Raw genomic sequence first — 15571 nt, forward strand, 5'->3', positions numbered from 1 at the left:
TGGAGATATCCTAACTATTGGTAGTACTCTTTTTTGATGTTGAAGACACCCACATAGCACAGTTGGCAGCAGAGACCTTATGCGTGGACATTGGTCACATAGTGCAGAGCTAGGCTATAATGTGAAGCAGCTAAGATCTGGCAATGTTACTGATCTCATTACTTAGCTGCAGAGGCATTGCAGCAAAGAGTCAAAGGCAGTTCCTTCAGCAACTGCAACCATTAGTTAGGTGACTGAATCATAACTCTTGCTAGCAGAAAAATTTTATCTCTTGTAAGGGTTTCAAAATCTCTGACCTAACACTAACAAGTCCTCCACTAAACCATATCGCTAAGTTCAACATTTGAACATCTTTTAAAAACCTCCAGGGATGGTGACTCCACCACTTCCCTGGGCAGCCCATTCCAATGCTCCACAACCCTCTCAGTAAAGAAGTTCTTCCTAATATCCAACCTAAAACACCCCTGGTGCAACTTTAGCCCGTTCCCCCTTGTCCTGTCAACAGGCACGTGGGAGAATAGACCAACCCCCACCTCTCTACAGCCTCCTTTAATGTACTCAAAAGATGTGCAAAAAATCATAGAAAACATTTTTTTTTTTGTGCAGAATGTATCTACTTGCTTAAATGTAAATATACTCTTCTTAGACAAGGCAAAAAAAATAGAGAAACACATCAGTTTTAAAATAATTTCTCAGTGCCCATAAAAAGGAAAAAGTTCTACTGTAGGAAAGCAAATATAGTATGCTATTGAAAAATACTGTAAATTGCAATTTAGCCTCCAAAAACTAACTAGTCTGTTTCACATTTTGTAATGTAGGCTGTGTGAAAAAACTTAAAACTGAAGAACAGAGCCGGAGTACCATTTTTGCTCCTGTTAGCTAAGAAAAAGAGCTTAGGAAACTTTGGTCTTTCTTGACCAAAAATTCCCATACTATGAACAATAAAAAAAGTCTGAACAGTTGATTCATGCAGTTTAAACCAAGTCTCTGATGGATTAAAAGAAACAATTGCATGTAAGTGGAAACACATATTGCTTTAGAGGTGAAAAATTAATTTACTTCATAACCAAAGCAGACTCCTTGTTTTCTGACCTTTAAACAGGACTGTTTCTAAAAGTCTCAATCTATGAGATGTTATCATTTTCAAATAATAAGAAATGTGTTTCCATATACTTTCTTCCCTCTACTTGTTAGGGATATTTGCCAAAACTGAAATAATAAATTAATTGACTCTGGAGAGCACTGAATTAGTTTACTAACCATTGATGTAATAATTAATTAGTGCTAACACTAATTTATGTGTTAATTTGATTTAAGCATGTTTCCATTTGAGAGTGTTACAGAGCAGAGTCATATTATTTGCCAGATTTGAGAGGGCTGAACAGAGACTGTTTCAAAGACTAAGCCAGTGGAGTCCTTCCACTTTCCTTCCTATTTCGGCATATATCACAAGAAGAGTGAAAAAAAAAAAAAAAAAAAAAAAGTTTGATGCATCATTGTTATAGATGTAAATAATGAAATTATGATTGAATGGCTAAAATAATGGGAAAGATGCATACAGTAGTAACATTTTCTTTCATCTGGGCTACTTTCTGCATATTCTATACAGGATACTTATGTTCAGTATTTTCATCCACAGCTTTCTGTCATGAATTCCCATCACTTACCCTGTTACCTGATCTGTGCAGTTAAAAGCATGTGCAAATGTAAATTTAACTATTGGCTATAGTCCAGAGTCACCAACTGCAGATACTAAAGACTTGGTCTGTCTATAACCAATGTCTTTGTGGACTTAATGCAAGTTCAATATCATTAATATAGAGCTTTATAATATTTTGTCTCTGCCTGTCTGATCATTCAGTGCCAGGCAGCCTCTCTGATTTCTTCATCTGTTCCATTTTTTACTTTCAGGCTTATCTTGCATCTGATAGATTCCTTCTGTCCGATAGACTGTCGTTTGTGTACATCTGTATGTAAAGCTCAGGTCACTTCAAGTTTTACTACAGCAACTTTTTCCATCTTGGCTAGATAAATACAGTCTTGCATTGTTCATATCTGTCTGAAATGCTATAAAAATACCATTCCTGTTTTGCCTTTATTTGAGCAAATCTAATTTCTGTTCTTCCAGTTTGCTCCTCCTATTTGGGTTTTATTGGGTCTTTTCCCATTCTGTGACACTACTTGTTACATTTTCAAATAAATACCTCTATAATTTTCCTATGTATCTATTCACATTTGGAAGACTCCTTGAAAATATCCATAAAGCAGCCCTTTTTTACCCACTTTAAGTTCCTTCTTAAAATTTTGCTTTGCCTGTAAAAATAATTACACAACAATTAAGCTGCCAGTATGTTTAGACAATTGTATTCTGTATGGATGAGTATCATCACATTATCCCTTTCTATTCCCACTCTGCCTTGTAATTAGATAGGGTATTCTGTGGGATAATGCATCCTTTCTTCTTCAGTTAATGCAGTACCTAAACACTTGAGTCTTGATTCAAAATCAGGACATTTAGCAGTGTGCCAGTCACATAGTACATTTTTACAGTGTACAACTGATGCTATTATAAAAGCTCAACTGACAATAAGTATAGATTATAAAAATAAACCCAATAAGGAAATACTATAGCACACTCACAGAGATTGCAATTAATGTATAGCATTTGATACAATAAAAAAAAAAATCCAGGATAAATGCAAATCTTTTATATACTATTTTTGAAAATTAGTATCTTGTATGAGGCAAATCCAGAAGTAAAGGGTTAGGTTTTCAATGGGATGAAACAGATGTTTCCTGTCTGGAGGTTTCCCAAGAAACTAGACCTTAAAAATGTCATTAGACCAGGGCTGAAATTTGTCAGGCCCGACAATAAGCTGTTTATAATTTTGAGGAAAATGTAATGTTTCTTCAGGAGTAAGAAAAAGTCATAATGTATTATATTTTTAAAGCATTGAAATATCACACTGATCAGACATTACTTAAAAGTTTGAAAAAAAAAAATCTAAAAAAACTCCTCATGATAGAAATAGCTGAATTTCTACCTGAAGTGGATGACTTTTCAACAGTACCAGCAAAATGGGTACCAGCAGTGCTGAGTTTTTAAATAGGTTAGTGGAACTTCATCCCAGTAAGCCTGATGGCCATTACCGGGAAACTGATGGGTTACAGTCTAAATAAATGAATTGAATTGGCTGAAGCATGAATAAGCATGACATAGTGGTGAAGAGTCACCATGAGTTTTGTAAGGAGAAGCTATGAGGTGTAGATATATTGGAAGGTATATTCTTTGAAGAAATTGGTAAGCACGTGTACAAAGGAGGTCTAGTTTGATGTCCAAAAGGTGTTAAACAAGATCTATACTTTGTGTAGACAAAAGTAAACTGATGCATATAGGAAGAGAATAGTCCTAAACATCATAAGCTACATTCTGAGTTGATTTTTCCATCTCACTGTTGCGTTAGTCAATTCTATGGAACCAGCACTTCAAAAAGTAAAAATATTGCAGCTCCCCTCCCAGGAATCATTACACTGGGAAAAAAATAATACAGAACCTTGGTAGTACATTGTGTAAATCTGTGTTTAGAAACCATGCTTCTCTGATTTTCCTTATCTAACAGGGATATTGAAAAAAACAGGAGGGGTATCCAGTGGAGTTGCATAGGCAAAGACACGGATAAGTTTTGATACAAATGACTAAGTAGTCTGACTTATCTGTCTGTGAAGTTCAGTAGAAGAAGGAAAATGAAACAGAAATGATAGGAATTGTATAAAGTCATGAGCAGGTTGAGAAGCATGGTACTCCATGTTACCTCTCTTCCAATCTAAAGCAAGAGGTAATTACTACAAATCAGCAGATCCAAACACGTATATGTTTAGTCCAGGGTTTAATATACTTTTAAAAGGAACCAATACTATTTTTCTCATGTTATATTCTAGGTATTTTTTTATTTGCTATTGAAAAAAATTAAGTCTACTAGCCTCAAATCAGTCTAGAGTGTTCAAAAATCTCAATTAAATGTATTCAGTATTTGCAATTTCTACCAGGTTATTTCAATCTTTCTATGGAGAAATCGACTTATCAGTTATTTTATGTGGAAACTGCTGTTCACACCCTCTTCCAGTGCTTGAGGAAGCTTATTCTTCTCTTTCTCATCTAGTAGCAATTGAAGATTTTTCCCTTTACTGACTTTCATATTGTGCAATGTCAGAAGGCCATGGATCTTTTTAAACCACAGATAGCATGAATAGCATAAAAACTTGCAGAATTCTATGTATGGCTCTGCAGATGAATAACTTACTGTTTTCATGGATTTCATGGAAAATTTCATGGGTTGGAAAGTTTCTCACCACATCTGAAAAAAGTCTTATATTTTTTGTGAAGATAGCACATTCAGATATTTTCATAGAAGACTGGATACAATTGAAGCATGTCAGTGTGAAATCAGTGTGTTTTGCTAGTCCCTCACCTTGTAAAATATTGCAAATGCCTAAGGACGTTATACTTTTAGTCAGTCTGACACTTGAGTAAATTTTTTTATTTTTATATATTTTTTTAATTTTTCCCCACTGTGTAGTTATGGATGCATTAATTACCTTTGACTTACCAGAAAAAATGGAAGCAAAGTGGTTACAGATGCTTCACTGTATCAGTGACTAACTGCTGTTATTATTACAAAGGGAAAAGGCCCATATTAAGCAAATATATCTAAATTTTCACTTCAAAATACATTTGAAAAAATGTGTACATATTATTTTAATCGCATCTTTTATAGCAATAGATTCTGTGTTGGAAAACCAATTCAAACAAACATCCTGTAATCAGGCTACTTACCCGATTGAACTGTATGTTTCAACCTGTAGGAATCTCTTGAGAGGATTTAAACTCTTCCTCGCCTTTCACTTTATTGATTGGATTTTGAGGTGTATTAATATACTGCAGGCCCAAAGAATCCAAAAGAATTATTAAAAGAGGCAGAGTTAAACATCTTAAAAAATGCCAAGGGGATCAGTTCTAGTTATTGTTAATCAGAGTCTTTACTGGACCTTGGAGAAAAATGTAAAGATTACTTAATTTTGTAATTCAGAAAACCTAAATATAACTTAGGAAGATCCTTCTAGTGTTTAGGGATGTTCAGGGTAATGGCCAAGGTGGTGAACTCTCAAAACAAAGAAACAAAACCAACTGAACAAGAAAACAACAACAAACAAACAAAACCCCACAATTATGATCATCCTATTTTTCAGCCATTAGAAAAAGAAGTTCCCTGTTGAGTTCCTTGTAGGCACAGAAGTTTTCAGAGAGAATGAACCATTTCTGGATTTGAGATAGCCTATATTTTCTATACAGCTTCTAAGAATGCGTGTTCATCTAGTCACTCTGACCTTGGAAGGTCAGTCCCCAGTTCTAGGTCATGGTGAATTGTGATGCTGATCTTTCCAAAATGAAACTTTGTTGAATTTTTGATACGAAGATTTTGAAGTATTTTTAGCTTTAAGGTGGTTCAGATTGAGTATAAATTAAACTGAAAATGGCCTTCCTGTATAAAATTCTTCAGCAAATTATTGTTTTTACTGTTCCTTTATCGACAGCCTTCATAGAAATTTTCTAATTTAAATATTGTCAAATGCTAAAAATAAAAATTAAAAACCCCACAGATTTCTTATAATTATTATAGCAGCATTTTAGAGATTTCCCTTATCTTATCTATGGGTCCATTTAAAATCTTTTGCCTCAAAAAAAAAAAAAAAAAAAAAAAAAAGGTATGACAGTGTTTAATTGTATATATATTTCGAACCTGATTCATCAGTGTTGATATATAGAGTATACTCTTACTTTAACTGCCTAGGTAGAAGAACCTTTTATTGATCTAGCCAGGAAAGATACTTGTTCATAACTACATGGTTCTGAGGAAGGGGCTTGAGGAAGGTCTTGTGTAGGTCAACAGCTGTTTGCATACCTGGTGTCAAAAACAGGGATTCAGCTTTTATAATCATTGGACCTACTCTGAGGACTGGGATGGCTAGGAAGAGATGGGATCCATCTTACCAAGTGGGGACAAAGGCATCCTTGTCCCCAGGTTGGCCAACCTGGTGAAGGGAGCTTTAAACTGAGTATGATAGGGGAGGTGACGACCCAAAAATCCATTGAGGGAGGTGGTAGACTGTGCTGGCAATTTCAGGGTAACATAGACAGGAGAAACCTTGATTTCAAGGTCTCTCCAGAACCAGGTAGAAAGAGGTCCAGCCTAAGTGTTAAGTCTATGTGCTGTTGCAGGACTATGATGCCGTTAGCAACACAGGGACATGATGGGACAGCTTACACATCTGGAAAGCTGCACATGATGGCTACAGACTCTTTAGGAAGGACACGCTGTGCCAGCAAGAAGGGGAGTTGCCTTGTGTGTAAGTGAGCACTGGGAATGCATGGCGATCTTGCTAGGAATGGATGAGGAGCCAGCTGAGGTCAGGATTAATGGGCTACTGGAGGGACAACCCAGCAGGACACAAGCAATCCAGGGGCTTTCTGGATTGCTTGATGATAAATTTATAACACAAGTACTTGAAGAGCTGATATAGGGAGGTGCTTCACCTGATGTCATAGCTATACAGAAAAGAAAGAACCAGTCAAAGGTGTGAAGACTGGGGACAGACCTTGCTGGACTGATGATGGAACAGTACAGTTCAAGAACCAAAGAGCAGGATCCAAACACTGTTCTGAGTTTCACTGTTTCAGAGACCTGATTGGAAGAATTTTGTAGGATACAGTCCTACAGAAAGAAGAGTGATATAAGAAAGATGGTTGATTTTCAAGGATCACCTCTTCCAGCCTCAAAAATGGTCCATCCTGACATGCAGAAAGTCAAGCAAGAGTGGCAGAGGGCCTGAATGAATGAATAAGGAGTTCTTAAACAACGCAAAGATAAATAGAAAGTGTAGAGGAGATGGAAGTACAGTCATGTCCCAAAGAGGGTGTGGTGCTCATTTCTTCCTGGTATCTAGTGATAGTACAAGGAAAAGAATTAGGAGAAGAAGTTTAGGAGAAGGTCGGGTTTGAGACCAGCTAAGGAACCTAAAGGTGCACAAGTCCATGGGACTGTGGTGGTTTTACTTAGGTGGGCAGCTGAGCTCCACCGCTCTCTCACTCCCCGTCTCCTCAAAGAGAAAGGGGGAGAAAATACAACATAGGGAACTCGAGGTTTGAGATGAGAAAGGTTTAATTAAAAGGAAAGAGAATGGGGAGAAAAAAAACAAAATCACAACAAAGCAAAAAACAAACAAACCAAAGAAACAATAAGTTCGCGCAGAAGCACAGAGAGAAGGAAGAAAAAATATTCTCGACTTCCCATCAACGAGCGATGTTCGGCCACGTCCTGGGAAGCAGGGCCTCAAAATGAGTAGTGGTTGTTCAGGACGAACCGCCCCCTCCCCCACGAGAGCCCCCCCCTTTTATTGCTGAGTGTGACATCAGGTGTTATGGAATATCCCTTTGATTGGTTTAGGTCAGTTGCCCTGGCGATGTCTCCTTCCCATCACTTGCCCACCCCCAGCCTGCTGGCTCCTGGGGGCTTGGAAGGAGTCCTGATGCTGTGCCAGCACTATGCAGCAATAGACACAACACTGGAGTGATATCAGTGCTGATCGAGCTACAAATGCAGAGCACAACACTGTGTGGGCTGCTGCAGGGAAAGGTGACTCTATCCCAGACAGACCCAACACAGGGACCTGATGAAATACATCCACAGTTCCTGAGGGAACTAGCAGAAGTAGTTGCTAAGCCACTGTCCATTATATTTGAGAAGTTGTGGCAGTCTAGTGAAGCTCCCACTGACTGAAAGAGGGGAAACATCACTCCCAGTTTTTAAAAGGGAAAAGAAGATCTGGGGAACTGCAAGCCAGTCAGTCTTCCCTTCCCTTCTTTAATGCAGGATGGTCTGAAGTAAAATTTCACTGCAGATAGTGTTTTCCTTACTTTTTAACTATTGATAAAGCATAGCATTGTAGAAAAGGGGGAGTCCTCAAGTAGTTAAGTGGTTCTCCAAAACCAGTTTGGCAATATTTAAGACATTCAGATGGATGTGTTTGATTTGGCATTAAAACCACTACAGATGAAGCTTTCCTGATAGCATACATTATCAAGATGTTTTAGTGCTTCACTTCACATAGGAGTAGAAAGTGTTTATCAATGTCTATTAATAGAACACACTAATGTATATAAAAATTGTATTTTGTGCTGATGGTTCTGTTCTGTCTTTTGTCCACTCCTAGTCTTCCTGAATTCCCTCTTCCTTATTGGCTGTATTTTAAAATCTCCCATTTGGTCTTTGAATAAGCCACCACTTTAGGTTCAGAACAGACACCAGAAAACCTTAGCAAACCTGAGAATGGTGTGTTGGTAATTTCATCAGTATTGGAAGAGGTAGGAATTACCCATCTGAGCCTCATGCTTGATCCTAATTGTTGCTTTGTTGATATAGCAGACATAGCCACAATGGCTGAAAACTGCTGCTGTGTGTGGACAACAGTTTTTTTCAACTTGCTTTGGGATAGTTACAGTACCAAAAGCAGTCACTTGCGTGTTAGGAGAAGAAATACAGGTGTAACTCCCCAACTCAATGGAGGAAAAGAGAGTCTTGCTCTTAAGGATCCTGCTTGTTTTCCTTTCTCAAATTTCTGTTCGGAACTGATATTTCAGTTTTGTTTCTTGGAAGATGTCTGACTCAAGCAGCTCTTCAATGGAAAAAAAAAAACTTGATTCCATTTTGAACTGTGCTAACTCCAGTCCTGTATTTTCCAATTGCCCAGCTGTGAGTGATTCTGAGACTGTGATTCATGCATTGACACTAATGGCACATATTTTTGAATAAGTAGCCAAAAATATTGTATTTGTTTAAACAATGATAATTAATTACTGAAACAGTGTTGTAAATCAACTGAAAAAGAACTCTTCCCATACCCCCCAAAAATAAAAAAAGAAACAAAATCAAGGTACCTTGAAGGCACCACTCTTAAAAATGTGAATGCTTCCTTCCCCTAGATTTGTATTCTTACCACTGTACAGATAAATATTTCTTCCTTGCCTTTTCCATGACGGAATAATTTAATGAATTAGAAACAAATCCTAACCAAATATAAAATAACTATGAGAATAAGATATAAGGAGGATGAAATATGGAGAAGCTATACATTGAGAATGAACAGATTATTATGAATGAAAGCCTTTCCATAGAAAGTACTCCTTTCAAAACTCTCTCCAAAATACAATCCAGGTTTAAACTAATGAAGAGATTTTTAATTCAGAGAAAGTCAGGAAGTCAGGCTAACTTTTTATTTTTTTCTCCTCTGTTTTGTATTCTGTGCCAGGTTTATGCAGAAGCTGGAATCAAAAGTTTTTTTTTTTTTTTTTTTTTTTTTATCCACTACATTAGTACAGAAAACATTATTTGTATGATTTAAGGATTGCTTTTATTCTTTATTCAGATGCTGGCTTCATATTTGGATTCTTTGTTAAAAAGCTCAAAACTAGTTATACATTTTTTCTTCTAGTTACACCCTCTGAAACCAAACTCTTTCAGGAACTTCTCCAGCAATTTACTTAGAAACAAAAATGTTAGTTTCAGATCATTTTGTCCAGTCTGCTGTTTGAAGGAAGAGTCTTGCCAACACCAGTTTAGGCCAGCTGACTGAGATGAGTCTTAAAAGGCTCTAAGGGTAGTGAATACACAGTCTCTATGGGTACCTGCTTTGGGATTGCATCACCCTCCCACAATCCAGCCCAAACCTTGCTAACTGCAGCTTGCAGCAGTTAGATGCCCTTTGCACCCACTGCTCCTGAGAAGTGCTTGATTCCAGCCGGTTCATAATGCTCCTTCTAGCAGTTGTGGATTGCAGTTTGGCCTGTATCTTCAGTGCATACTTTGCCTCATCACCAGAGTGAACAGATCCAAATAATTGCATCCCTTCTTGTAGGCCACGTTGCATGCCTCTGACCACCTCCAGTCAGAGGAGACAGCCAACATCCTTCCCGTGCTGAGAGACCTGAGACAAGAAACTGCTATGGTCTCAACAGGACCGGCTGGTAACAGGGGGACAATTTCTCCCACATTCCAGCCACATTCATCCTAACACTTTATGTGCAGTTTGCCTTAGCCACTATGAGAGTATGCTGTTAGCTTATTTTATTTGCTGTCCATTTTCCAGCAAGGTCGCAACTCAGCACCTACCCTGCTTTTGATTATTTAATCAATCATTTCATCATAGAGTCAATCAGAGTGGTCAAACATGAAGTTTCATGGATCCTCCTCCATGCTTTTTTTTGTTTGTTTGCTTTTCCTGTTTTGTTTTATGTTTTCAGAGATGAGTTAACCTTCTACTCTTTGTCAGGACCTGTTCCAATCTCCATATTTTTTTTTAGATAGTGAATAACAAATAAAATCCATCTGCTCTTTCAGCACCCTGAAATGAACCCCATTTGTCTCCATGGATTTGAAGTACTTCTCTAACTACTAATTTCCTAAACAATTCCCTAACCTGTCAATATGTTACTGTTGGTTGCCTCTGTCCTTTCTCAGACTGAGTTGGTACAGATGGAAGGCTGTCAGTAGGCTTTGCCAGTGAAATATGACCAAAAAAAAAAAAGTTTCAATTGCTTCAGTCTATTCCATGCAGTCAGCCAATAGGTTTTCTTCCCAATTCATCAACTGTTCATTCTTGCTGGACTTCCATCTGTTGCTGCTATACTTTTCTTCTTACTTTCTGAGTCCCTCACTAGTTTTAGCTCTAAATTGATTTTGATGTAAATGCTCGAACAGCACCTCAGTACTCTTTTGCTTCCGGCTTTTATTTATTTATTTTATTTTATTTTATTTTATTTTATTTTATTTTGTTTTGTTTTGTTTTGTTTTGTTTTGTTTATTTTACTTATTTTTCTGTTTAGTTCATTAAGGAGCTCCTTGCTTTTCCAAGAGGATCTTCTGCTGAAATACCTGGTCTTCCTCTATGATGGTATGAGTCTGTTCTTAAGTTCTCAGTAAATTTTCCTGAAAATATTTTCCATCCCCCTGGATGCTTTTCCCTATCATGTCTCCAAGAACATTCAACATAGCAATTCCCTAAATAAACTGTAGTATGTTCTGAAATGCAGAGTCTATTGTTTGTCTTCCCAGCCTACCTCTGGATCCTGAGCTCAGTCACATCTCATGGTTTCTGCAGCTAAATCTCGTATCTATGAGCACACTCACCATCAGTTTCTCTGTCTTTGTGAGGACTGGTCAATACAGATATGCCCTTGGTAGAGTACTTTTTGTGGAAGTTATCATCAACACAGTCCAGAAACTCCCTGGACTGCTTGCATAGTACTGTGGTGGCTTTCTAGCTAGTGATTGCAGACTATTCATGTAGAAACCCTCCACAAGAGTGTAGACCTATTACTGAGACACTTCTACAAGTTATTTATAGAAAGACTTATCCACTCGGTCAGACAGCCAGCAGCGATCTCTCCTGCCCTCCAAGTCATCAGCATTACTTTCTCTTTGACCTACATCCAAAGTCTCCTGTCTGTGCAGTCAAGGACTCCCTTTATACAAAGCTCAAGTTCCTCTCCTCTTCTTCCATACCTATTCTTCCTAATTAAGCTGTACCTATCCATGACCATCCTACAATTATGTGTACTATCTTATCTGTGCACTATCCCACCAAGCCTATGTGTTTCCAGTCTCTTCACAGCCATATTACTTTGTATAAATTTTCATTTCTCCTTATGTGTCACAGCACAAGCATTTGAGGTAAGCCTTTGAATTCCCCCTTATAACCAGAAATGTGAATGTTGTCCCCATAGCCTTTTCTCAATCACACATCCTCTGTTTCCTAACTTTAGGCTTAGGAATCCTGTGACAAGCTGGGTTTAAAGGATTCCTCACCAAGTTACCAAGTCTGTTGGTCAAGATGACCATCCTTCTCCTAGTCTGGTAGATACCATCTGTTCTCAGCAGTCCCTCTTCATTGGATAAAGTACCACAGTCAAAGAAACCAGCATGTTGCTGGAGATGCCAGCTACATAGTCAGACTTTGGTTTGATGGGTGTATCTGCTCTAACTTCAACTTTTCCCTTTGAATTAAAAGTTTAATGAGAACATTCCCTAGGTCCATGTTGTCCTCACCTAAATGCCCTTCTCTATTAATGTTTACTTATCTGTCATTTGATCTTATGTTTTTGTAAAAGACATTCCTGATAGCAAGGGTTTTTCCAAAACTAATAAATTCTGAATAAATTCAAAACTAATAAATTTCCAAAACTAAATAAATTCTTAGGTTGTTTGCATATGTACAGGGTTCAAGGAGGAAAGGATTCAATTTGTAAAAGAAAATTAAGTCAGGGATTGCTTGAGAAGTCACATATGAGTGCATGGGATGGGCTTTACCCAAACATGTTGGATGATATTGTTGCAAGGCTTCTCTCTATTTTCTCTGAAAAGCTGTGGAGATCAGGGGAAGTACACAATGACTGGAGAAAGGCATATCTTACACCCACCCACAAAAAGGGAAAGAAAGACAGTCTGGGAAATTACAGGTTGAATAGTCAGCATTGCTTCAATCCCAAGGAAAATCATAGTGCAAATTCTCTTGGAAGCCAATTATGAGATTAAAGAGAAGAAGGTGAGGGTGAGTTAGAATAGATTTAGCAAAGGTGTATTGTGCCTGACCAACCTGATTGCCTTCTTCAATAAATGACAATGTGTCTTGTTAATGGTTCACACTCTATCTTGATGCTAGTTGCAGTTGGAGTTTCTCAAGTGCTTATCACGGGATGTGTCTTATTAACTGTCTTTGTCAATGACCTGGAGGAGAAGGAGTGCACAGCCTTCATATTTTCAGATGACATGAAACTAGGGGGTGCAGTTGATGAATTGAGCTGCCATATGGATAGACTGAGATAGGCTGGAGAAATGAACTGACAGGAACCTCATGAAATTTAGCAAGGAAAAATACAAAGTCCTGCACTTATGATGGGCTTAATTCACTGCCCCTGTTCAAGATGAGGAACAGCTCTGCTGGAAGAGAGCTAAGGTCCCACTGAATAGAAATCTGAAGGTGGTCTGAGTACTACACTATGGCAGCAGTGAAGGCCAACAGTATCCTGGGCTGTATCAGTAGCAGTGTAGCCAGCAGAGCAAGGGAAGTAATTATTCCACCTTTATTTGACACACATTAGACTATATCTGGAATAGCACATACAGTTTTGCACTCCACGTTACAGGAAAGATGTTAAAAATCTTCAACAAATCTTAGAGAGTGCCACCAAGGTTGTTAGGGTTGGAGCACATGCCTTTTGAGGAGAAGCTGAGAGAACAAAATTTGTTCGGCCTGAACAAGAGACAGCTTTTGAAGCATACCCAACCTTGTAAATTCTACAGAGAGGTTGTCAAGACTCTTTAAGATTACTGAGGGCAGATTGAGATACTAGAGTCAAATTAAAGCAGAGGAGGTTCTGACTGGATATAGGGGAGAAAAAATAGCTATGGAAGTAATTAAGCTGAAAGAGGTTGTGCACCCACCCTTGGATGTTTTCGAGATGAGACTGGATAAAGCCTTGAGTGACTTGGTCTGAGAGCACATCTAACCCTACTTTGAACAGATGGTTGGACTATAAACATCCTGAGATGCCTTCCAGCCTGGGTGATGCTGTGATTCCGTAGACTTACTAAAATTGATGTGCATAGCACTCCTATGCAGCACTTGCCTGAACATTTCCCAACAGTCAAAAGTTAAGGATTCTTCCAAGAATACACTCCACCATTTTTCAGTAAACAAGGCATTATTGTTTTGTTTTCAGTAAGCTGACTACACAAAGACAACAACATGCTGTTGAGATAAAAATAATTTTTACATCTGTTGCTTAATTTGTCCTCCAGGAAAGTTATCTAGGCCTTCCTAGATTGGCCTTCTTATCTGTTGGACTTATAGCTGTGAAGAGGTGATAATAGTTTCAGTTTATGTTAGAAAATTAGAAGGCAATTTAGGAGAACTGGAAATTCCTATTTCAGATAGTTTTTGTTGGTTAACAAAGAAAACCAGTGTTGTAGGCTAGATAATAAAAACACTTGATTAGAAGCCTGCAAGTCATACATGCTGAGCCACTGCAGTTTCTACTAATTTCAGTGGAGTTGGAGCTGCTGCCTAGCTCTGAAAATAAAGCAAAAATTTCCAATTTGTTGTTTGCACATGTGAATATTTATTATGGAGTTCTTTGGTATTTCACACACCAAGGCAAATGAGATTAGAAGGTATTTAGAATCTCTTGAATTTACATAATTTTTGTTTATCACCTATCATATGAATTCAGCTGGTGGGAAATAGACACACAAGGAGGTTTAGGCACATGGACAAAATGTTGCAAGTCTAGAGATTCTTATCCATAAGTTATACCTATTGGCAAGAAATTCTTGACGGGAATATTGTCTTGTAATATTCCTTTGTCCTTTGAAATATTTTTGTAAAAGGTACCTGATAATAATTCTTATTTGCTGTTAAAATATCTTTTCAATTTTATGAGTTTCCATAAGGTATTTTAAATGATTTAATTTTACAAATAAAAGTACTTGGTTTGCAATTTGTTCAGTCTGTGTTGGAACTCTTTTGAACACTGACTGTCAGTAATTTGATGGGTTATAGGAAACAAGTAGATGTCTTCGCCAGACTTGAAGATTATTATTATTTTTTTTTTAATATGCATGGTTTGCAATGTGGCCTAATGATACTTTTCAATTCTCCCTAATTCTGAAATGCTAAATTCTTAAGCTAACCTTAATGATTGGTATCATTTAAATTATTGCAAAATCATTGAAGGCTTTTAGTCCTCTGAAACTGTGCTGAATTGTATATGTGCAAGTTAATTTTCCTCTAGTTATAGACATGAATATTAATTGTACCAGAAACAGCAGAAATTGTCTCACTGTAAAGGTTCATGTTTGTTTTCTTTCAACTGAATTTAAATTTTATCAGACAAAACAGATTCTGAGGCAATAGAAACTGTTCATATTCTCATGCCTTGCTTTGAGTGCCTGATTTTTATTTGTTTTTGATTTGCCAGTGGTGCTATTAAATACTACTTTGCCTTTGTTTATTTTATTTATGTTCAAACAGAGGAGGAATATAATTGAATCCAACCAGTGAAGTTTTTCACCAAGGTGGTCTTTGCTGAAGAGTTTCTTCTATCTAACATTGAGCAGTATAATTGACAAGTCATCACTGAAAAATCCATGTTCAAATTCAGCCTTCAAGCAAAAGAGGCAGAACTGGGAATTACAAATTCATGATTTACATTCAAATTCACAATTTATATTTGAATTTCAAGTTCAAATATACCAGGCTGAGATCAGTCCTTTAGCTCTGCTCATCCTTCAGGGCATTGTGAATGAGGTGCCAAAGGCATTACGTGCTCTACATGAAACATTGCACTGAATCTGCCTGCCTGCCAACCGTAGGACATAGACATCAGTCCAAGACTTTTTACACTGCACTTGTTACCGTAGCCTGGGGAATCCTAATACATGAAATTACAAGTGTAGCTGGT

At 37.5% G+C, this 15571-nt stretch overlaps 1 protein-coding gene across 1 annotated transcript in view; it reads left to right on the forward strand.

Annotated features, from left to right (window-relative positions):
• Nucleotides 1-15571, forward strand: part of ESR1 (estrogen receptor 1) — a 139696-nt gene that overhangs the window by 108601 nt on the left and 15524 nt on the right. The gene's annotated exons all lie outside the window — the stretch shown is intronic.

Source organism: Netta rufina, assembly GCF_964035555.1.
Source record: "Netta rufina genome assembly, chromosome: 3".
Lineage (NCBI taxonomy): Eukaryota > Metazoa > Chordata > Aves > Anseriformes > Anatidae > Netta > Netta rufina.